Raw genomic sequence first — 22,961 nt, forward strand, 5'->3', positions numbered from 1 at the left:
TCTTTAGAGGAAATGCCCCGCACTCAGTCCTGAGTCCCTGAGGCATCTGTCACGCCCCATGGATAGCCAAGTCTTAAGATTTTCAACTTTTTTTTCTCATGTCCCTCTGCGATTCTTCGAGTCTTACTGGTTTCTGTAGGAAAAGTCTAATGACGAGAGTTCAGGGTACAGAATCTATTTCTAACCCATAAATAGTACTAGATAAAATATAAATATGGTTGCTGGTTATTTTTTTTTTCTTTACCAGGATTTGCAAGGGAGCTGTCCAGAAAGTCATTAAAAAGGTTTTTTTAATGTTTATTTTTGAGAGAGATTGTGAGCAGTATGGGGCAGAGAGAGAGAGGGAGACAGAATCTGAAGCAGGCTCTGGGCTCTGAGCTGCCAGCACAGAGCCTGACGCAGGGCTTGAACTCGTGAACCACGAGATCATGACCTGAGCCGAAGTCAGACGCTTAAGTGACTGAGCCACCCAGGCGCCCCCAGGAAGTCATTTTTACGGGCCTTAGTCCATTCTTGGAGAACTTTCTAAGGGTTCAAATTTGAAGAACCAAAAAAATTGGAAATGGGAGAATTTGGAGAAAGCTTTGGAGTGCTCAGTGAAGGAGAGAAGGGGTGCTCCATCGGGGCCACCTCACAGACTATCCTGGGATCGAATCCATGTGGCATGGAGTGACACTAGGCTCCCTGGGCACTCTAAAGTCAAAAGATGGAGTCTAGCTTGCCATGCTGAGGGCAGAGTGGGGGAGACGTAACTGCATTAGAAATGGCCTGCCCTCCCAAGGTTTGTGGAGGCAAAGAATGTGGACCTGTTTCTAGCCAGCCAGGGTCAAGACCAGAAACTTGGCTTAAAAGGGCTGCCTGGGTGGAATCCCCATGGTGGAGTCTGAGTGGTGGTCAAGCAGCAGCTGGCAGAGAGCACGCTCAAGAGATAATTGGTGACCAGTCCCGAAAGGATCCGTGGGTGACTCTGAAAGTTGGCTTTAGCGTCTGTCCTGGGCAGAGGAGGGCAATGTCTAGTTGTCTTCCGGTCACGTGAGACCCTCCCTGCCCCTACAGAGTGTAGCCCCGGCTGAGCCATGCAGCCAGTGGATGAAGAGGAGTGGGCCACAGAGAGGAGAGGCTTTAGCGGGAAGCCACTTAGGTCTTCGGCCTCACTTACAATGTCAGCTCCTGGTGGAGAGTGACAAAGGCCAGTGCAAAGGATGAACTGAAGAGATTCGTGCTCTCGAGAACTCTGAGTGAAAGAGTCGTTGGAAAGACACCACAAAGCAAATGCGTTTGATATGAAGAAGACGAAAGAACGGAAACCCAAATGAAAAAAAAAAATGGAAACAAAAAAATGAAGTGACACTAGGTAATCGAATAATCTGGCAGGTAATCTGGTTTAGAACTAGAACCCAGTTCTATAAACTAAGAAAACCTATTCCTGCTCCCCACTATTTTTTTTTTCTTTCAAGGGACTTTATTATTTATTTATTTTTTTAATGTTTCTTTTTGAGAGACAGAGAGCATGAGCGGGGGAGGGGGCAGAGAGAGAAGGGGGCAAAGAATCCAGAGCAGGCTCCAGGCTCCAAGCTATCAGCACAGAGCCGGATGTGGGGCTTGAACTCAGGAACTAGGAGATTATGACTTGAGCGGAAATTGGAGTTAACTGACAGAGCCACACAGGTGCCCCTCTTTGAAAGGACTTTAAAGCAAAAACACTAACCATGAGGAATTATACATATCTCAGGGAATAAACTCTTCTGCCTAATGATACAAAACAGCTTTATCCCGAGAACAAAGTCTTGTCATTATTCTCTTAAGAGACAAAAATTTGGGTCACCTGGGTGGCTCCGTTGGTTAAGTGTCGGACTTCGGCTCAGGTCATGATCTCACCACTGGTGAGTTCGAGCCCCACGTGGGAGCCTAGAGCCTGCTTCAGATTCTGTCTCCCTCTCCACCCCTCCCCTGCTTTCTCTCTCTCTCTCTCTCTCTCTCTCTCTCTCTCAAATATAAATAAAAACATTAAAAAATGTTCAAAAACCAAACATCCATATTTTACGATGTTAATATTCTGGGTATCTTATTTTAAATAATTTGATTGTATCATTTAGTGAATACCTGAGAGTGTCTCCTCTCCAAAAGAAGTATGTTCAATGTTGTGGAATTTTAGGTGATTTGCAGTTAAAGGCCTTCTTTGGTTGCATATTCTAAATGACGATAGCATTAAATACTCTTTTTTATTTTAAACAATTTTAGACCTAGGGACACCTCTGTGGCTCAGTCGGTTAAACATCCCAATCATGACTTCGGCTCGGGTCATTATGTCACAGTGAGTTCGAGCCCCGAGTCAGGCTCTATGAGCTGATAGTGTGGAGCCTGCTTGGGATTCTCTCTCTCTCCTCTCTCAACCCCTCCTCTGCTGGTGTGCTCTCTCTCAAAATAAATATTTTTTTAAAAATTTTAGGTCCATAGAAAAGTTGCAAAAATAGTACAAAGAATTTTATCCAGATTTTCCAAATCACAACCTATTACTGTTTACATATTTTTTTCTGAATCATTTGAGAGTAAATTGTAGATATGAGGCCTCTTTACCTCTATATACTTCACTTTTTTTTGAGAGAGAGAGAGAGAAAACGAGTGGGGGAGGGACAGAGAGAGAGAGAATCCCAGGTAGGCTCTTCACCCTCAGCACAGAGCCCGATGGAGGGCTTGAACGCACAAACCGCAAGATCACGACCTGAGTTGAAACCAAGAGTCGGACGCTTAACTGCCTGAGCCACCCGGCCACCGCTGCAGTGTTTATTTCTTAAAAACGAGATAGTTTCATATAAAACCATACACAGTAAAACCTTGGTTTGTGAGCATACTGTGTTTCAGAAACATGCTTGGAATCCCAAGCATATGTATCTCAAAGCGAATTTCAAGAACCATTGGCTCAGTTGTGACCATGTGACGTTCGGTGTCACGTGCTTTCTACTCGTATGGCAAGACATCACTCGTTTATCAAGTTACAAATTAATAGAAATGTTTGCTTGTCTTGCAGAACGCTTGCAAAATGAGTTACTTGCAATCCAAGGTTTTACTATAATTATAAAAACCAGAAAATTTACACTGATGTGATGCTAACATCTGATCTACAGACCTTACTCAAACCTGCAGTTGTCCTACTAATGTCCTTTGTGGCTAAAGAAAGAAAACTCTCCCTGGGTCTACTAAGGTCCAGTCCAAGATCTTCAGTTGTATATAATTGCTAGGTCTCTTTCGTCTCCACTGATCTGGAACAATTTCTCAGTTTTGTCTTTCATGACCAAATAATTTGTAGGATGGCCTTCTTTTTTGTCGTTGTGTTGGTTTATCCCGATGTTTTTCCATTAGTTTCAGGCTATGCACTTTGTTTCAGGAATCTTACTGAGGTGCTGTCAGGTCCTTAGGGCGTTGTAACAGGAGGCACGTGATCTCTCTTTGTCCCATTACCGATGCGACTAAAGAAAAAGAGCTTCTCAGATTAAGAAAATGGAGAACACTATTTATTCGACAGTTTCACTGGTTTAAAATTATACAAGTAGGGGCGCCTGGGTGGCTCAGTCGGTTGAGCGTTCGACTTCGGCTCAGGTCACGATCTCGCAGTCCATGAGTTCGAGCCCCGCATCAGGCTCTGGGCTGATGGCTCAGAGCCTGGAGCCTGCTTCCAATTCTGTGTCTCCCTCTCTCTCTGCCCCTCCACCGTTCATGCTCTGTCTCTCTCTGTCCCAAAAATAAATAAAAACGTTAAAAAAAAATTTTTTTTTAAATAAAATTATACAAGTTAAAGCAACTGCGAACTCGCTAAACCCTTGTTAACAGGAGACCACTTCTGCCAGCAGCAATTATTCCTGATGGCAGGAATTCCTGATGGCAATAACTGTCCTTAACTGTCCTCAGCTAGAACCTGCATGTACCAGAGGATCCCAGGAGGAAGTGTGTACTGCCTATCAGGGGAGGCATTCTGGAAGCCCTCCAGCCAAGTCCTCTACCTAATACAGCCTGCAAGCGAAGCTTCTAGAGGGCAGCAACTATGTCCTGTTGATCTTTGTGTTCTCGGCACTCGGCACAGAAGCTGGCACAGAATAGATACTTAGCAAAAGATACAGAATAGATACTTAACCCCCCTTCTGACCTCTGTGCTAAGAAAAAAGGTTTCCCTTTTTTAAATTGGTAAATAGCTAACATAGTGACTTACTCCCAATAGGTGCTAAAAAACTGTTGGGTTGGAGAAAATGACTCTCGTGTGGTAATCTTCTCCTAGGACCTTATTTCCAGAATAAAGTTTGTTTTGGACTTCATAGATGCCTGGTTTTTAATAAAAAAAAAAAATAGTGTCATAGGGATATTGGTAACAGAAGTATCCCTTTGAGTTATCGGTTAATTTGGAAAAGACTTTAAAGAAATGCACTTGGCTTCTAGCCCAAGGTCAGCTTTATTACAATAACCATCCTCTGCATTGGTGGGGCTCTTATTCACAGGGAGGCACAGAACTGTGGCCTTTTCTGCTCCCTAACCTCCACGGATCTGTTTTTTTGCTCTCTTTAACCTACAACCAGCATGTTGTATCTGCCCTCACATACCTGAAATTCTGATGGTCGTTTGTGTTCCCCGGATTCTGTTGTTACTTGAGTCCTCTTTGAGAATGTAGAGCTCATCTGTCTGATGTTTAGGTATGACCTGGTCAGGCTGGGACGAGAGCCACATTTACCTGGTGACATGCAGTGGCACGAACGAAACTTCTAGGGCCCAAGTGTATGTGAGACAGAGACAGAAGGAGATACTAGACCCAGTGCAAATTTGCCAGCTCTGATTTGGAAAAAGCAGTTTCGGATGGGGGGGTGGGGGGAGCCATGTTCCATGCTGACAATGAGCCTCAAGAAATAAAAACTCTAGAATGATGGTTCCTAAACACTGCCCATTAGAATCGCCCTAACAGCACTCAAGACCTACTGCATATCAGTATCTGGGGTAGGATCCAGGTATTCTTTTAAGCTCTCATTTGTCTAATTATAAGGGACCAAAACAGCCTTTAAAAAGCATTTGTCTGGTGTTCAGCATCCATCACGGGCCACTGGGGGAGTCAGGCCTCAGCCCCGCCTTCCACGGCTTGTTTGTGAGTTTTGCACCAGTGACAAATTTCTTGCTTCTGAGCTCAGTTTCCTCATCTGTTAAAAGGATTCAAACGCTGGGCCTTGGGATCAGACATCCCCCCAGAAAAGGAAAGGGGTTTGCAAGAAGCTGGGATTCCACAGGTAGGGCTGGGGGTCTCAGGCAAGTAACGGCTTTCGCTATTGCTGCTTTGAGCCTCTGTTGTCCTTCAGGTGGACAAGCTGGAGATCTAAATAAAAGGAGAGGGAAGAAGTCATTGCTTATTCATGTTCTCTCTCTAGAACTTCAGAGTGCAATATTTTCCACATCAAAGACTCCCTGCCTGGAAGGAAGAAAAAACAATCAGCTGTGGGTTTAGCCACCCCACCGAAGTCCAGAGGAACTATTATTAGGCTTTCATGATAAAAATGGAACAGAGAACAAGTACCGAATTTAACTTCGCATTTAACACGCCTTCTCGCATTTAACACGCCTGCCTCAGGAGAAAGTGACGCGGCACGTTTAACACAGGCGCACCTTTACAGAGCTAGCAATCCGCGAATGCAATTCCTTCTAAAACATCACAACAGACTTTAAACCTCAAGATTCCCTCTGTGCCTGTGTTTGCTGCTCCTTTCACATCAGTATTCTGGTAACCCTTGACGTTTGTGTGATGCTTTGAAATTTTAAACCATTTTTAGAGGTGGGAACTGGAAAACCAACTTTATGAGGTTAACAGGGCTGGTATCAGTTTCTGCGTCTTGACATTGAAGAAGCCGTTTAGAGGAATTAACTGACCTTCCCCACATCAGACATCCCGGCTGGCCTAGCGGAGCTGGAGCCCAGATTTGAAGGGGGAGAGTAGGCCGGGTGAAGGGAAAAGCATGAACAGACAGTCGGGGAGCGGCATGTGGAAGGCAGGTCTGGAGAAACCAAGGTCTGTGCGTGGAGGCAGAGGGCAAGCGATGGGCACGGAGACGCAGGAACAGACGCCAGAAGACGTGTAGGGCATTGGGTATTCTGGGGGGCATCACAAATACCCTCAAGCTCCAGGGAAGGCAGGGCCCCGTGTTCCGCAGCATCAAGGGATAGACACAGCCGTTTACTGCGGGCACCTCTTGCTGTGGTTCCTTCCTTTAGGGCCGGGAGGCGTGAGCAGCTTCCATGTGCCAACTGAGAAGACTGAGGACACCTGTGTCCCCAGACTTCTAGGCACTGTCATAGAGAACTCCTGAAATTAGACTGCCCTTCAAGACACAAAGGAATTCTTTTTTTTTCCAATGTTTATTAATTAATTTTTTCAGAGAGGGAGAGAGGGAGAGCATACACACAAGTGGGGGAGGGGCAGAGAAAGAGGGAGACACAGAATCCCAAGCAGCTCCCAAGCTGTCAGCACAGAGCCCAACGCGGGGTTCGAACTCCTGAACCCTGAGATCGTGACCTGAGCTGAGGTCAGACACCTAACCTACTGAGCCACCCAGGTGCCCCAAGACACAAAGGAATTATTAATGCACCCCAAAGGTGCATTAGGCAGTGGTGGAGGAGGTATTTGGGGACCTCCCTAGCATCTCACAAATCATGAGTGATTTTCTACTGCCCTTGTTGTTGTGAGAGGTCTTCGAGAAGACATGACCTCCAGTTAACCCGGGAGCTGGACCCTGGCCATCAGGGGCTCCTCACTCCCTCCCCTGTCGCTGGAATGCGGGCTCCTCTTGCCTTTATCCACTCCCAGAGGATGCTTCAAGGACATAGCCTTGAGATAGTGCTGTGATATTGAGAACACCTGCAGGTATACGTGACTGAACCTAAAGCTTCTATATAAACTTGGAAACTTAGGTGGCAGGTGTGGGAATCTACGCTTCATGCTGCTACCTAAGACACTCCTTAAATGTAAGTTCCCTTTGCTTATTAATGCTGCCAGCCACCAACCTGCAGTGGCCTGCCTCTGTCTTCTCTCTGTGTTCTTTGTTTGTTCTTTCGTCGTCGTCGGTGCATCGGGCCAGTCTCAGATTACACAGGGGGGAAGCTCTCTTGGCTGTTTAGTTGTGGGGTCCCCACAGGACATACATTTTGCTGGGTTGGGGAAGGCATATCCAGTTTGGTTTCCCCTCGTTGATTTATCTAAAAGGAACATCCAAAGATTAATCCCTTGTCTTAATCTAAGGCTCCCGTAACATTTACCTACAGAAATCGAGACTTAGTTACAGCTCCTTAAGTGAGCCATCAGTATGCAGTTTCCCTTCTCTTTGTTATAGTCTGGCTTCTAATTTCCTTCACATCTCCTGGGGATCCTCCGAAGGGAATTGACTTCCTTTATCTCCTATTGCTTAAGATTGACTATAGAACTCCACAAAGCAAGAGACCCCCCCAACCCCACCCCACAAAATACACTTTTAGGCCAAAGAGGAAGATAATTGGCTGCATGAGGACCTCAAATCCTACATGACTTAACTCTTGTCCCCCAACAACCTGCCCAAAGGAAGCAGCCACTTCTCCGTTAAGCAGACAGCTCCAGATCTGGCTGCCAGCCTCTCAACACCACACATTATAGAGACTGTGGAATGCAAACCTAAGAACAGGAAAAAGACTCTCAAAAGTACCTGAAAACGTCCAACAGCTGCCTTCCCCACAATGTGCTACCCAAGTACATTTCAGAGAATGATGGCCCGTCAATGGATGGCAGGGACCTCAGAGATCTTCAAGTTCAACCCCTTCGTTCTACAAATGAGGAAACTGAGAACCAGAGAATGGAGGTGATTTGCTCAGGGCCGTGCCGCTGATGGACAGAGTGGGAGAAAGTATCCAAAGGTGAGATGAGAATTTTCTGAGGACTGGAATATAGTTTCAGGTATATTCCCGCTCCCCCTAGGCCTATGTTGTCTTTGTGAAGACAACTGCCTTCCAGCTCACACATGAACCCTAGATGTCTTGAGCTGCCTTCATTTCTTGGTCATATTCCTTTACTTCTAAGGAGAGAGTCACACCTCTCTGTTGTGTTTAATATATTTAATAGTAATATCACAACTGTTTAATATGGCAGCCACTCGCCACGAGTGACATCTAGAACTTGAAATGTAGCTGGTCCAAACTGAGACGTGCTAGATTTTTGGAGAATGCAAAAAGAATGTAAAACATTTCATTCATAATGTTTTAATTTTCATTACATGTAGAAATGATAATATTTGGGGCATATCGAGATAGACAACATACACTTTTAAAATTAATTTCACTTACAAAAACTCAAAAAAAAATTTATTTTAAGTAGGCTCCACACCCAACATGGGGCTCGAACTCACAACCCTGAGATCAAGAGTCACATGCCTTACCCACTGAGCCAGCCAGGCACCCATAATTTTACATTTTAATGTGACTCCTAGAAAAGTTTGAGTTACATGTGTAGCTTGCATTCTGTTTCTATTGATGCTGTTCTAAAAGGTAAAAATCACAAATCTCAGATAAATGGAAAGCGAACATGTATCAAGAAGTTTTGAAGACTCAATTAATGAAGGAACCAGTAAGATATTATGACCAGTACAAGGAACATGTGAGAAGCTAAGATATTTAGGGGCAAATTAACAACAATATATTCAAATACATTTGCTTGGTTAGATATGAAACTGATTAATCCAACAGGCTATAAATCTTAGGGGTTTCCTGTTCCTGTCAACAGAAATGATCTGCATCTTTAGTGGACAAACATATACAAATTGGGGCGCCTGGGTGGCTCAGTCGGTTAAGCATCCGACTTCGGCTCAGGTCATGATCTCACAGTCTGTGAGTTCGAGCCCCGCGTCGGGCTCTGTGCTGACAGCTCAGAGCCTGGAGCCTGTTTCAGATTCTGTGTCTCCCTCTCTCTCTGCCCCTCCCCCGTTCATGCTCTGTCTCTCTGTCTCAAAAATAAATAAATGTTAAAAAAAAAATTAAAAAAACATATACAAATTAACAAGTGACGTCACTCTAAGGCTGGGACTTTTGGGTCAATAGGAAACAATGAGATGTACTAGGTACATTCCATTGGACCAGTGTTTCCAATAGAAGATAATGCAAGCCACACTGGAATGTTAGATTTTCTAATAGCCACATTTTAAAAAAGAAATAAAAAGAAACAGGTGAAATTAATTTTTTTATCCTTTTTAAAAAAATTTTTATACATTTTTTAAAATTTACACCCAAGTTAGTTAGCATATAGTGCAACAATGATTTCAGGAGGAGATTCCTTAGTGCCCCTTCCCCATTTAGCCCATCCCCCCTCCCCAACCCCCTCCAGTAACCCTGTTTGTTCTCCATATTTCAAAGTCTCTTATGCTTTGTCCCCCTCCCTGTTTTTATATTATTTTTGCTTCCCTTCCCTTGTGTTCATCTGTTCTGTGTCTTAAAGTCCTCATATGAGTGAAGTCATAGGATTTTTGTCTTTCTCAGACTAATTTCACTTAGCATAATACCCTCCAGTTCCATCCACGTAGTTGCAAATGGCAAGATTTCATTCTGATTGCCGAGTAATACTCCATTTTGTGTGTGTGTGTGTGTGTGTGTGTGTGTGTGTATCACATTGTCTTTATCCATTCATCCATCGATGGACATTTGGGCTCTCTCCATACTTTGGCTACTGTTGATAGTGCTGCTATAAACATGGGGGTGCATGTGTCCCTTCGAAACAGCACACCTGTATCCTGTGGATAAATGCCTAGTAGTGCAATTGCTGGGTCGTAAGGTAGTTCGATGTTTAGTTTTTTGAGGAAACTCCATCCTGTTTTCCAGAGTGGCTGCACCAGCTTGCATTGCCACCCACAATGCAAAAGAGATCCTCTTACCCCGCATCCTCGCCAACATCTGTTGTTGCCTGAGTTGTTCATGTTAGCCGTTCTGAGAAACAGGTGAAATTAATTTTAATAATGTATCTTATCTCGCCCAATATATCCAAAATATTATCGCTTCAACTTGTCATCAGCATAACATTCTTACTCAGATATGTTACAATTTTTTTTTTCCATTCTAAGTCTCTGAAATCCAGTGTAGAGTTTTCACTAACAGCACATCTCAATTCAGACCAGCCACACTTTAGGAGCTCGATAGCCACACAGGGTTATTGCACAGGACGGCACAGTTCTAGATAATCCTCCGATGGTCTTTTACCCGCTATGATATGGAAAGGATGTGCCGTCTGCCTTTTCTGCCTCGTTTCCAGGCGTTGGATGTTTTTTCTGACAGTCCCCAGAGCCTCCTGTGAATTAGGTGGGCTCTGGGGATGTTAGGAATGGAAGAGTTCGTGTCGTGGATCTGAATGTGGGCTGTGGGGCCAGAGCATCGGACCCGAGTCCTCACTGGGTGTTTGGTCGAATAAGCTGATGCACTTTGCAGCTCACAGTGTCTGGAGCATAGGAAATGCTCCGCAGGCACCCTTTGCCTTTCCCCTCGCCCCCACCCCTCTTCACACAGCGGCAGAGAGGCAGGCCCCCCCCACCCCGCTGCCCCAGGAGGCAGGGAGGAGCTCCGATGAGTCATCTGTACACACAGAATGGCAGTGACTCACCCCCAGGCGGGGCTAGACGCCGAGAAGCCTCATCAGAATCTTCCCACGCGTGTGGTCCTTCCTCACGCACAACGCACAACTCCCTGCAGCCTCCAGTGTGGCTCCAACACCAGCTTCCTCCTCCTCTTTCTTCCCGGAAAGGCTGAGAACGGGAAGAGCGGCTTCTGAACTCCCGGGGACAGACCCCGGCAGCGGCCAGAAGGCACAGCCGCGCCGACCAGTCCACGGGCGACCTGGAGGTGACACACGGCCCTGGCCGAGCCCCGCAGAGCTCACGCTTGGCCCCGTCGTAGAGCCGTGCGTTGGGTAAAGGAGGAAGTGAGGCTGCAGCCTCCAGTAAAAACACACACGAGGAGGTTTTATCGTCAAGGCAGGCCTGACCTTGAGGCATTTCTGTCACCCCAGATGTTCACAGCCGGTGCCCTTTGGGCTCGGCGGGCGCCCCTGCTGGACCACTTGAGGCGTATGCTCCTGGTTGGGATTGCACCCCGGGATGAAGGCGGCCCTCCTTGGAGCCTCTCCAGGCGCCTCCAGCGTCCATGAACTCTTCCTCCTCTTCTAGGCTTTCCCACCTGCTACTTTCTCGCCAGGCATGCCTCCCTCCCTTTCCGACTCTCTTCTTGTCCCTGGTGGAGAACCAGATTAAGTGACAGACCAGCCGCGCACGCCTCTGTAACCCGCCTGGCTCACCGCCCTTGGAAGCGGGAGCCCCCAAGACGACGTCACTCCGCCAGTGGGACTCCAGGCGGTGACTGAGCCCCCAAATGCGAGCCACCCGCTGGCGAGTGACTTGGGGGCCCTGGACTGAAGAGCTCAGCTGGATCAATCGGGTGGCTGTTTCTTTCTGGCAGTGGAACTGATTCTGTAAATTGAGGCCAGGCAGTGATAAAACAAAGACAAAGCAAAACGGAAAATGGTACTAGAATGTATCTGGAGTCTAGGCTTGAAGTCTGTGGGTCCTTTACAAGCCGATGAACGCGTGGAAGAAGCTGATATGCAAAGAAAAAGGAGGAGACACAGAGGGGAGCAAAGAGAGAGGAGGGGAAGGAGGAGAAGGAGGGCTGGGGGGGCCACTGAGCCTCTAGTCTTTCCAGCGTCCTGTTCGAGTTCAATAACCCGGGGCTCCCTAACTCACTTCCTGAGCTTGGGTTCCGTGAGATTCCAGCTGTCACGGCACTTGTCTCCCTCTCTCAGTTCCAGGCTCCTCCAAGGAGGGGGCTTGTCCTCGTTTCTTTGTACCCTCAGCACCCAGCACCCGTCTCGCTACAGGTCTGTTGCCTCATATGTGATGGTTGACTGACCGAGTTTTCAAGCTCCAGTAAAAATGCCTTCCCTTTGCATGTATTTTCTAGCTTGTGAAACCTGCTCATCCCCAGGCTTCTAGCTTATAGATGACCCGAACACCCTCGCCGTCTGCTTGTTGGAACGGTACGAACGTGGCACTGGCTGCCGGTGAGGGCTTTTGGGGGCTGCCCTCGCTTGACAGAAGTGAGCAGTGGAGAAGGTCAGTGACTTGCCTGACATTGAACGGTTGGTGACCTAGCTGGGGCTGTGAGTCAGGTCCCCTGACCCTGAGCTGGCATATTCCTGGACCCAGAGCCTGTATCCTTGCATTTACCTCCGCCTTTATGAATTAGGTTGCGTGATCCCCAAAATACCAAGGCAATCCTCAAAGAAGACTTTTGGTCCCACCTCTGAGAGCCCTCGCCTCACTCTAGGGACTGATCAGCGAATCTAGGGCAAGGTTTTAAAGGACATCGGCTCTCTGGAATTAGGGCAGCACTGTCCTCTCAAAGCTTTGCACCAGCCCTTGGCTCTCTGCTGCTCTCCCCGGGCCTGTATCCCCTCACAAAACCATGGGGCCGGGCCTCAGAACTCCACGGTGTCCTCATTCCCTAGAATTTCCCCTCAGCTCACGAAAGCATTCCCAGTGACTCCCCCCAACTCACAATTTCTTAGCACCGCCGCAGACGCTGAATGCAACATGCAGTCCCCAGAAGCAAACTTCGTTCCTTCCCTGCTTCTATTAGCCACTTGCCCGCACAAAGCATTAACGTGTGGGATGTCTCCTCCTCAAAATGTTATCCTATGCTCCTAATAAGAGAACAATTCTCTGCAGAACTTTAAGTGGAATCCCCAAATTCTAAGTGTTCACAAAGAATGGATTTTTTCTATGTTTAAGATACTGTTTTTTAATAATTTTTTTAACGTTTATTTATTATTGAGAGAGAGATGCAGGGGAGGGGGCATAGAGAGAGGGGGCATAGAGAGAGGGGCCAGAGAGAGGGGGAGACACAGAGAAGCAGACTCCAGGCTCTAAGCTGTCAGCACAGAGCCTGACGTGGGGCTCGAACTCACAGACCGTGAGATCATGACCTGAGCCGAAGTCGGTCGCTTAACCACCTGAGCCACCCAGGCGCCCCAACATATAAGATACTTAAAACTACTGGGACTATATATATATATATATATATATATATATATATATATAAAACCAATATTATTCTGAGTACCTCCCAATAATGAATATGATAAAAATCATTTTTAGCATTTTGGTAACACTTAGAAAGCTATTGAGTTTGTCCAACAACATGGCTTATTCTCTTATTCTTCACTCAGTCCTGTGACGGGCCGGCAAGTGTCATTTTTGACAAATGCAAAATGTTTTTGGAAGCCCTGGATGAGGGGAGAAAAGATCCCCGAATTATGAGAAGAACTTTGTCACGCTCCACAAAAGCAACTACATTTACCTTTTGTGGTTGGCATGAAATTCGCGTAACATGGAATCAACCATTTTTAAATGAACAGCTCAGTGTTTGAAGCAAACAGCCCAGTGGCGTTGAGTACATTTACAGTGATGTGCAAATACCACCTCTATGGAGTTCTGAAGCGTTCTCATCACCCCCAAAACAAATCGCAAGCCCATCAAGCCATTGTCTCCGTTTCCCTTGGTAACCACCAACCTGCTTTTCGTCCCTGGGGATTTGCCTACTCTGGAAATCACGTGTATGTGGACTCCTAGAACACGTGGCCGTTTCTGTCTGGCTTCTTCCACGTCGCATGATGTCTTCAAGGTCCATCCACATGTAGCATGTGTCAATGCTTCGCTCCTTTTAGGCTGAACGACATTCCATTGCGTGGATGCGCAGAGCCTGCCGAAACTCAAGGGGGAGGGGACCCAGAACCCACCCACCTATGGGAGGAGTGTCCAAGAATGTGTGGCCATCCTTAAAACACCACGATAAGTAAACTCCAATCCTTTTTTCTTCTTGTGCTTCTTTTTTTTGGTGGGAGAGGCTGCACACAGATCGTTGAACTTAATCTCCGGGTGACTAAGTGGGTCTCCCCTGCCCAGCTAGTCATGGCTTCTGTGCATCGAGGGCCTCCTATAAGCCAGGCACCTGCGTGATTTCCCCTAATGACCTCACCTTGAAGTGCAGATTCTATTATGCCCATTTCACAGGAGAGACCCAGAGAGACCGAGGAACTTGTCCAGTGACCAGGTACCACCAAGCCCCTGACCTCCACCTTGCCATGCCGCTTCTAGATCTGCATTCTCTTCTTGGCTCTTGTCTCAGTCCATTTGGGTTGCTACAATAAAATACTATATGCTGGGTAGATTAGAAACAACAGAAGTTCATTTCTCACGGTTCTGGAAGCTGGAAGTCTTAGATCGGGGTGCCGGCATGATCGGGTGAGGGCCTTCTTCTGGGTGGCAGATTTCTCCTTGTGTCTTTATTTGGTGGAAAGGACAAGGGAGCTCTGTAGGGTCTTTCACACTAATCCCACTTACGAGGGCTCCACCTTTATGCCCTAAGCGCCTCCTAATACCATCACGTTGGGCAATAGGATTCAACATACGAGTCTGGGGGGTGGGGGAGACACAAACATTCAGGCTATAGAGCCTCCTTCTCTTCCAGATTGCATCGTCTTGGGTAGTGCTCTACCTGGATTACAAACCTCACTGTGTCCCTTTTTTGTATCCTCAAGTAACAGTCCAAAGCTCTCAGCCCGACCTCATTTCCTGCCCCTTCCCACCCTGAGCGGTGCAATCCAACAATACTTAAATGTTTCTGGCCGACAGAGCATCCAGGGTTCCTTTGCACCTCTGTGCCTTTGCACATGCTGTTCCCTTTGATTGGAAGGCCCTCCTTGTTTTTCTACTTGACAAACGCCTATCTATCCTTAAAGCCTCAGCTCCTCTGTGAAAGCTTTCTGAGGCTCTCGTGTAGACTTCAGAATTCATTTCCGTGGGTCCCAGAGTGGCCGTGGAACCTCTGTTACAGCCTGTGCTGGAAGGCAGAGACCGTGTCTTCCCATCTGTGCATCCCCAATACCCAGCACCACACCACCCCTTGGCTTCCAAAGCCTGCTCCCCAAATGAAGCTGTACCCTGTCCCCCCCCGGGCCAGCCCTAGGCAGTTATCCAGATAACGAGGGAGGTCATGGGACCCAGGGCCGGATGAAGCAATTCTGAAAGGCAGAGAGTCTGAAAGGCAGTTGTGCAAGGCCTTGGTAGGGCAGGGAGAGGCTAGAGTGTTCAAGTTCTCTTTTGCTGAGATGCCAGTTTTCTGTAATTTTCTCCTTTTTCTGGTAAAAAGGAAACCGCCCCCCCAGAACTCTATTCATCATTCTCTGGGCCACTCCTTCCCCTCTGCCTCTATCTCTCCTGTGCGTATGCCACCTTCTCATTTTTCTGTTCCTGAGCGGAGGAGCGGGAGCCACTTCTGGAAGGTGAGAGAAGGACAACGAGAGCAGTTCTAGAGAGAGAAAGAAAATCTTACACATTTTTTTTTTTAATCCCAGAGGGATTTTTTTGTTCTCTTGAATTCTGCCCCCTACACACAAGCACACTGAAGCCATGCCCCACTTTTTACTCCCTCCTGGTGTTTTTACCCTTCCTTGGGAAATTTCCCTGGGATGGGGCCATGGTCAAACGTTAGAGTTTCCTGTGCGTTAGCTATTGAGTGGATGTCAGAGTGGATGTCTTATGGGCGTGTCCACAAGAGAACAAGTGAGCAGTAGCTGGGAAAAGAGGATGTGAAGAATGGGAAGACAAAATTTGTTCCAGAAAAGCCTTCAGTGGCGATCTCCTTACCAGGGTCCCTGCTCTCTGGTGTGGGGATACCGAGGCCCCCCAGTGCTGCAGCTGTGTCTGTCTAGTTGGGGGGGGGGGTCAACATGCCTGCAGGAAATCCCGCTCCTCAAGCTTGTCTCAGATCAGGTAAAAACATTAGAACTTATGGAAAAAAAAATTGCATTGCCATGACATTCATTAATTCCTTGATCCTTCTATTTAGTCGACAAATATCGGTCAAACACTTTTCATACTCCAGGTGGTATGCTGGACCCTAAGTTTACATCGATGAACCTGCCCTATGTCACTTCTAGGGGAAATAGATATCACCATACATCACACTACTTCCTGCCTGATTTCTGCCCTCCTGTCCCGAGTCTTAGTGCTGGAGAGCTTAGAAATACCTAGATCAGTGCATGTGCTTTATAGGTGAGGGAAGAAAGTTCCAGAGAGCTTATGTGATTTGCTCAAAGTCACTCAGATGATCTTCAGTGGAAGCTGGGATTAGTACCAAGTCCTTTGAGGGCTTGCTCTGTGCTCTGGGGGTGACCTCAGGGGTGGAGAAAATCCGATATTTTTGCTAGCCTTTGAGATAACATGAATAGTGTAGCAAATATACTTCCATGATGTTGACTGTCACCCTTTAGACCCTCTGTGTGGTTTAGCAGCTTGGCTCGACTGGTTCCTGCACACAGTAGGTGCACAGGAATGGTGTGAGCCCTTGAGAAGCTGGCAAGATTGATGACGGTGACACTTAGCACTATATTGTCCTAAGGTCCTGGGCCTTCAGGATTGGAACACTCACCTGAATGGGTGCTCTGAAGCCAGAGCTGGGCACAGATGAGGCACAGAGCTCCAGGATTGAGCCAGGATGCCCTGGGTTGGGCCTAAGAGATAGGTGACTTCAGAGTCTTCTACATTGATGGTGGTCAGGAGTCAGTGCAGAGAAAAGAAAGCCAGGTCTGGTGTAAAGGACTTGGTTACAGGTTGAATTGTGTCCCCCACAAAAGATGTTGAGGCCCTAAGCCCCAGGATCTGCAAATGTGACCTTGCTTGGTAATAGAGACTTTTTTTCCCCCACTGCTTCTCCCCCCCTCCCCATCTTTATTGAGATCTAATTGATATATAACATCGTGTAAAGTTAAGGTAAACAATGTGTTGATTTGGTATGCTTATATAAGGCAAAATGAAGCAATAGAATCTTTTGGACCCTTAGGGGGACACTAACTTGAAAACAGGATCATCGAACACCTGACCAGGTTAAGGTGAGACCACTGAGGTGGGCCCTAATCCAACATGGCTGTGTTCTTATGAGAAGGGGAAATTTGGACATGGAGACAGACCCACACGCTGGGAGAAGGCCTTATGAAGATGAAGGTACGGACTGAGACGATTCAGGTTCAAGTCAAGAAACACCAACGGTTGCCAACAAACCACCAGCGTCAGGACGAAGGCCTGGAAGAGTGCCTCTCTCAGAGGGAACCAACCCCATCTCAGATCTCCAGCCTCCCGAGCTGAGACAATAAAGCTGTGTTGTTGAGCCACCCAGGTTGTGGTGCTTTGTTAGCGAAACCCAGCTCCATCCGGAAGTGAGCTTGACCGAGCGATCATAGTGGGACATGGGACTGTTGAGCAATGCTCAGAGAGGTGGAAAAGCTATCCGGGGTCTCCGGGGACTCACACAAAAGTAAGAAACAGCACTGGGTAAGCCCATGATCTCCTGCTGCTTCCAGACCTGAGGGAGAGGCATGGACCCTTGGGAAACCTGGCGTCCCTCACCATCTCCGCCCACAGGGGCCTTGAGCGTCTCTGAAAATCAGAAAGTGGCCTCCACTTTATTGGGGGCAGAATCAATTTAAATTGCTGTCAGCTTGTCTTGCAGCTGTCAGCGCAGGCCAGAACATCACATATTTTCCATCAATAATTCAACTGCCTCAGGAATAGAGGCTCCAGGGGCTCCCCGGGGAGCTGACTAGGTCCATTCATTATTAAGCTGGCACTTACAGCCTTGTTCCTGAGTGCTGGAGAATCCTGCTCCAGGCTGGATGCCTTCCCCTTCACTCCCTTCCCCTCCCCACCTCTGCCTTTCATTTTCATTTTCTTTGTCTGCTCTTTCTCTGAGGCTGCTTCCTGTCTTCTGGTGTGGATACCTTCCCGAGTTTGCGGTCTCCCACGTTTCTATCTTGCTGTCCAAGCATGGGCAGAGATGCAAAAGTCTAAGGTGAAAGATGGGTTTAAGAATCTTTTAGTTCTCTGCCATGCTTAAAAAGCTTTTGCGTGTAGGAACACATATAGGTTTTCGTTCGTTTGTTGCTTATTTTTTTTTTCCAAGATGCTTGTGAATTGTTCAAACAGGGCATCTTGGCTAGACAGCTGGGAGAAGGATCACAGCGTTCCTTCTGATGGCTGCTTTGCACCCACTAGTTGTCTGGAAGCTACTGGTCTTGTGCGTGGTAGGAGAGGGGGAGCAGGTGGGTGGCTGTGCATTGCGTCGCGGCCACTAGAGAGACAGCACACAGGGACAGCACGTGTGACAAGGCCAGTGAGCAGCAGCGGTGGTGAGACAGTTTTTGGTGGCGTCTCAGGCAGTGGACAGGAATGAGTGGGATTTGGAGCACAAGAGAAGTAGCCTTGAACACCCCATGGTCGTTGCCACTAACTAACTATTTTGAGAGCACATTTGGGCTCCTCGGAGTGATGAGGGGAACTGAAGAGTAAGGATGACAGCAGGGTCTATGTGGTTGCAATCAAGGGGCTGGAGGCTCAGAGCGATTGTATTTTGACATTGATGTTAATCTAATTTGGAACTCATAGCCTATAGAAGCTTGCAACATATGACTTATATACTAAAGACAGGGCAATTTAAAAAAACAATTGTTGGGGCGCCTGGGTGGCTTGGTCGGTTGGGCAGCCGACTTCGGCTCAGGTCATGATCTCACCATCCGTGAGTTCGAGCCCCGCGTCGGGCTCTGTGCTGACAGCTCAGAGCCTGGAGCCTGTTTCGGATTCTGTGTCTCCCTCTCTCTCTGCCCCTCCCCTGTTCATGCTCTGTCTCTCTCTGTCTCAAAAATAAATAAACGTTAAAAAAAAATTAAAAAAAAAAACAAAAAACAATTGTTGGTCACTGTAAAATATTTATTATTCAGCGTTCTGGTGATCTGTAGCTAGGAAACAAAATGCCCCAATACTGAATGGTTTAAAACCACCTTTTATTTTGCTCATGATTTTGCAGGTGAGGAATGTGTGGAGGGCTTGGCTGAATGGTTTATCTCTGTTCTAGACGGAGGACCCACTACCCAAAGGACTTTGTACTCAAATGTCCGGCACATTTAACATTCCTTGGTTTCTTTCTTCCCAGGTAGTGTCGTATCCTCCAGGGCCTGTCATGCAGCCTGACATTCTCACAGCATGGTGGTCCCAGGAAGGCTGCATTTCTTCTTCTTTAAAAAAAAAATTTTTTTTAATGCTTATTTATTTTTGAGAGAGAGGGAGGGAGAGAGAGTGTGGGGGAGGGGCAGAGAGACAGGGAGACACAGAATCCGAAGCCGGCTCCAGGCTCTGAGGTGTCACCATAGAGCCCGACGCGGGGCTCAAACCCACGAACCATGAGATCATGACCTGAGCTGAAGTCGGACGCCCAACCGAGTGAGCCACCTGGGTGCCCCAGGAAGGCTGCATTTCTTACATGATGGCTAGCATCCGAGGAGGTGGAAAAAACAAGACCATCCAAGGGCTGTAACAAGAACCAGAGTTGGGTCATTTCTACCATGTAATATTGATCGAAGGCTATTTTATGCTGCAGTAACAGGGCCCCCCAGATCCCAGTGGCTCGATACTGCTAAAGTTTATTTCTTACTCATGCAAAAAGTCCACGGCAGACACAGTCATTCTCCAGGACTGCTGTTCTCTATAGGATGGTTCATCTTTCCAGGGCACTTTGGTCTTTAAAAAAAAAAAATTTTTTTTTAAGTTTATTTATTCATTTCGAGAGAAACAGAGAGAGCAAGCAGGGGGAGGGCAGAGAGAGAGGGAGAGAGAGAATCCCAAGTAAGTTCTGCACAGTAAGCACAGAGCCCGATGCAGAGCTTGAACTCACGAAGCACAAGATCATGACCTGAGCCAAAACCAAGAGTCGATGTTTAACCAACTTAGCTACCCAGGCACCCCCAGGGCGCTTTGGTCTTAAGGCACCCCTGTATCAGCATGTGCTTCCAAGATTACTGTAGGGAGACAAATTCACATGCTTCCATGCAAAAGTGAAATGTGTCCTTTTCACTCACATTTCATTGGCCAAAGCAAGTTAAGTGGCCAAAACTTATTTCAAGGGGGCAACGAAGCACAACGAAGCCAGAAAGACAGGAGAACCTGGCATATGGGTAAGCAGCAGTGACGTCACTTCGTTCCTCCAGAGGGAGATGTGAGGATTGAATGAAATCCCATTATAACTGGGAACCACACAACCACACTGAGAAGGGACTATTCGGAGGCTAGTTAGTACCACTCAACAGTAAGTGACTAACTGTAGGGAAATAGGTTCTACTTTCATAAATGGGTTAGGGCAGAAAGCCGCCACCACGGGGCAAAAATGCCCAAATTTAGCTAGCCAAATATTGTAATGAGATCATGAGTAACTTGTTATATCACCTGCAGGAAATTACTTTCCATCTGACGCCAATGTACTATTGTACTTTGATCACAAACTCCACTTGCCCCCCAGACCCTTTGCTTCTTACAAGTTGATGATGACTGTCTGATTGTCTTCTCCACATTCACCACGTGTGTAAGATCTTGAAAGCTCAACAAATACGGAGATGAAACCCCTGTTTGGGGCTTTTGTCTCCTCCCAGACATTAGCCTCTCTTGTATTCAATTCTGTGTCCTCTCCCTTGCTGGACAAGAGAGATCTCCAGACTGGTAGTCTGTGACAATTAATCTCTGCCCTCCAGCCTTAGGGAGACAACTTTACTGGTGAGTCATGAGTTACTACAGGTTTTGGAGTTTCCATGTTGTCTTAATTCAGTCCGGTTGCTATAATAAAATGCCATAGACTAGGTGGCTTATAAGCAACAGAAATGTATTTTTCACCATTCTGGAGGCTGCAAGCCCAAGATCAAGGCATCAACAGATTCGGCGTCTGTTGAGCATTTGTTTCCTCAGAGACCCTTGTCTTCTCACTGTAACCTCTCAGGGCAGAAGGAGCAAGCAAGGTCTCTGGGGTCTCTTTCATAAGAGCACTAATCTCACTTATGAGGGCTCCACCGTCATGAACCACTTACTTCCTGTGGCTCCACCTCCTAATACCATCACCGTGGGGGTTAGGATTTCAACATATAAATTTTGCAGTGACACAAACATTTCGAGACCTCACCACATGCTTATTCGTAAGGAGTTGAGACTCTTAAGTCTTCCATTTAAAAACACAGAAATTCTATGTGTGTGAAATGAATAGACACAATGACTTCAAACAACGCACAAAGTCCATTCCAATGTTTGTTTTGCTTCCCTATGTTTTCACCCCATCTGACTTCAACCCCCAAGACAAAACAATAACCCAGACAGAGCACTGTGTTCTTTACTGTGAAAGGCCAGAAGAGGCTCCTAAGAAGCCCCTTCCTTGTGTTTAGGTGGACAGCCAGTGCAGAGGCTCTCCCTTCAATTTTCCCTAGGACGGAGGCACATTCCAACCACCTCAAGCTCTTAGGGTGCAAGAGGGGTTGTTTTGGTTTAAATTACACATTTCCCACGCTTGTTCCCTTTGGAGAGATTTAAAACCCCTGACTAGGGGCGCCTGGGTGGCCCAGTCCGTTAAGCGGCCGACTTCAGCTCAGGTTATGATCTCGCGGTCCGTGAGTTCGAGCCCCGCGTCCGGCTCTGTGCTGACAGCTCGGAGCCTGGAACCTGTTTCAGATTCTGTGTGTCCCTCTCTCTGACCCTCCCCCGTTCATGCTCTGTCTCTCTCTGTCTCAAAAATAAATAAACGTTAAAAAAAACCCTGACTAGTTTCCAGGCCTGCGTGACCTAATGGGGAGACAGCTGTGCACAATTTTAAAACGTCTTCGGTATTCTCAGGGAAGGCTACTTCATAATTAGCCAACCACTTGTTTTCCCTTAATCTGGGTAATTACCTTTTTTTGTAACTGAGGCAGGAGGACTGGGAGCCCAACAAACCCAACAGGCGAAAGCAGCGTTAGGAAGAGAAGGGAAAATTAGCCAATCAGAGGGAGGCAGGGAGGTGGGCAGACCCAGCGCTGCCTGAGCCTTGGGGCTCCAGGGGAGGGACCAGGTGGGGGCAGGCTGGGAGCAGAGATGTTTGGAGTAGTGGGCTTTTCGGGGAAAGTGAGATTTAAAAACGACTTTAACGCTTTTAGTAAAAAGTTCTCCAGGAGATGTATGCTTCCCTGCTGTAGTACAGGGAAAATGCAGCCAATTATGCCGTCACTGATGGCCGACTCATCCTAAGGATACCTACCGCAGCCTGCGATGATGCTCTCATTCGTGATCCCCCTGGACTGGAAGCTCCACGAGCCAAGGTCTGAGTCGGCGTTTGCTTGGTGTGGTAATCCCAGAGCCTATCGTGGTGCCTGGCACATGGCACGCTGTGAATCTTGGCTGATTGAGGAATACACAGGTTTATTACAAACGAGAGTATTGGACCCTGCCCAAGGCTGTTACTCGGAAAACACGTCCTTATTGCCCAGTCCCTGAGTGTGGATGGTATAGGAGGCTGAGCATGACACTTTAGACCACTGGCTCGGAGCAGCCTCGAGCACTGCACGGGGGTCCAAACCTGGCTTTGCTACTTACTAGCATGCAAGCATCTAACCTCTCAGTGTCTTCACCTATAAAATGGGGGTGATCATAATGCCTATTTTACAGGGCTGTGGCAAGGATTAAATGAATTCCCGCACACGAAGCCCTTAGAGCAGTGCCTTGTAAGTACCAATGAGTATAAAAATAAGAATTGTGCGCTCCAGCCAGAAAACTGTTTGGGATAAATCTCTGATACGAGTTTGCGTTGCTTTTGCCCTCTCGAAAGAATTTAGCCTAAGCTTTAAACTTCAGCCATGTTTCTGGTTAATTGAGGTTTTGTTGGAGACTGTTGGTACCTAGGAGATACAGTTTGATGCAGTCCATAGAAAAATGGTGTGCTTCATTATGCTTTTATTATATTTATAAAGCTTATTGAGGGTTCTTAATTATGATCTTTCCATTGGGAGTCCTTTTCTGGCTCCAAGAAGTGTGCTCACAGAATCCCAC

The 22,961-nt window shown here is 47.1% G+C and overlaps 1 long non-coding RNA gene across 1 annotated transcript; it reads right to left on the reverse strand.

Moving 5' to 3' along the window:
- Positions 1-18,573: 18,573 nt before the first annotated feature.
- Positions 18,574-22,091, reverse strand: LOC113600637 (uncharacterized). Its single transcript, XR_003421733.2, has 3 exons — positions 21,830-22,091; positions 19,561-19,646; positions 18,574-19,144 (listed from the first exon to the last, which is right to left on the reverse strand). It is a non-coding gene; the product is annotated as an uncharacterized LOC113600637 (long non-coding RNA).
- Between the last annotated feature and the right edge of the window lie 870 nt (positions 22,092-22,961).

Source organism: Acinonyx jubatus, chromosome F2 (genome assembly GCF_027475565.1).
Source record: "Acinonyx jubatus isolate Ajub_Pintada_27869175 chromosome F2, VMU_Ajub_asm_v1.0, whole genome shotgun sequence".
NCBI lineage: Eukaryota > Metazoa > Chordata > Mammalia > Carnivora > Felidae > Acinonyx > Acinonyx jubatus.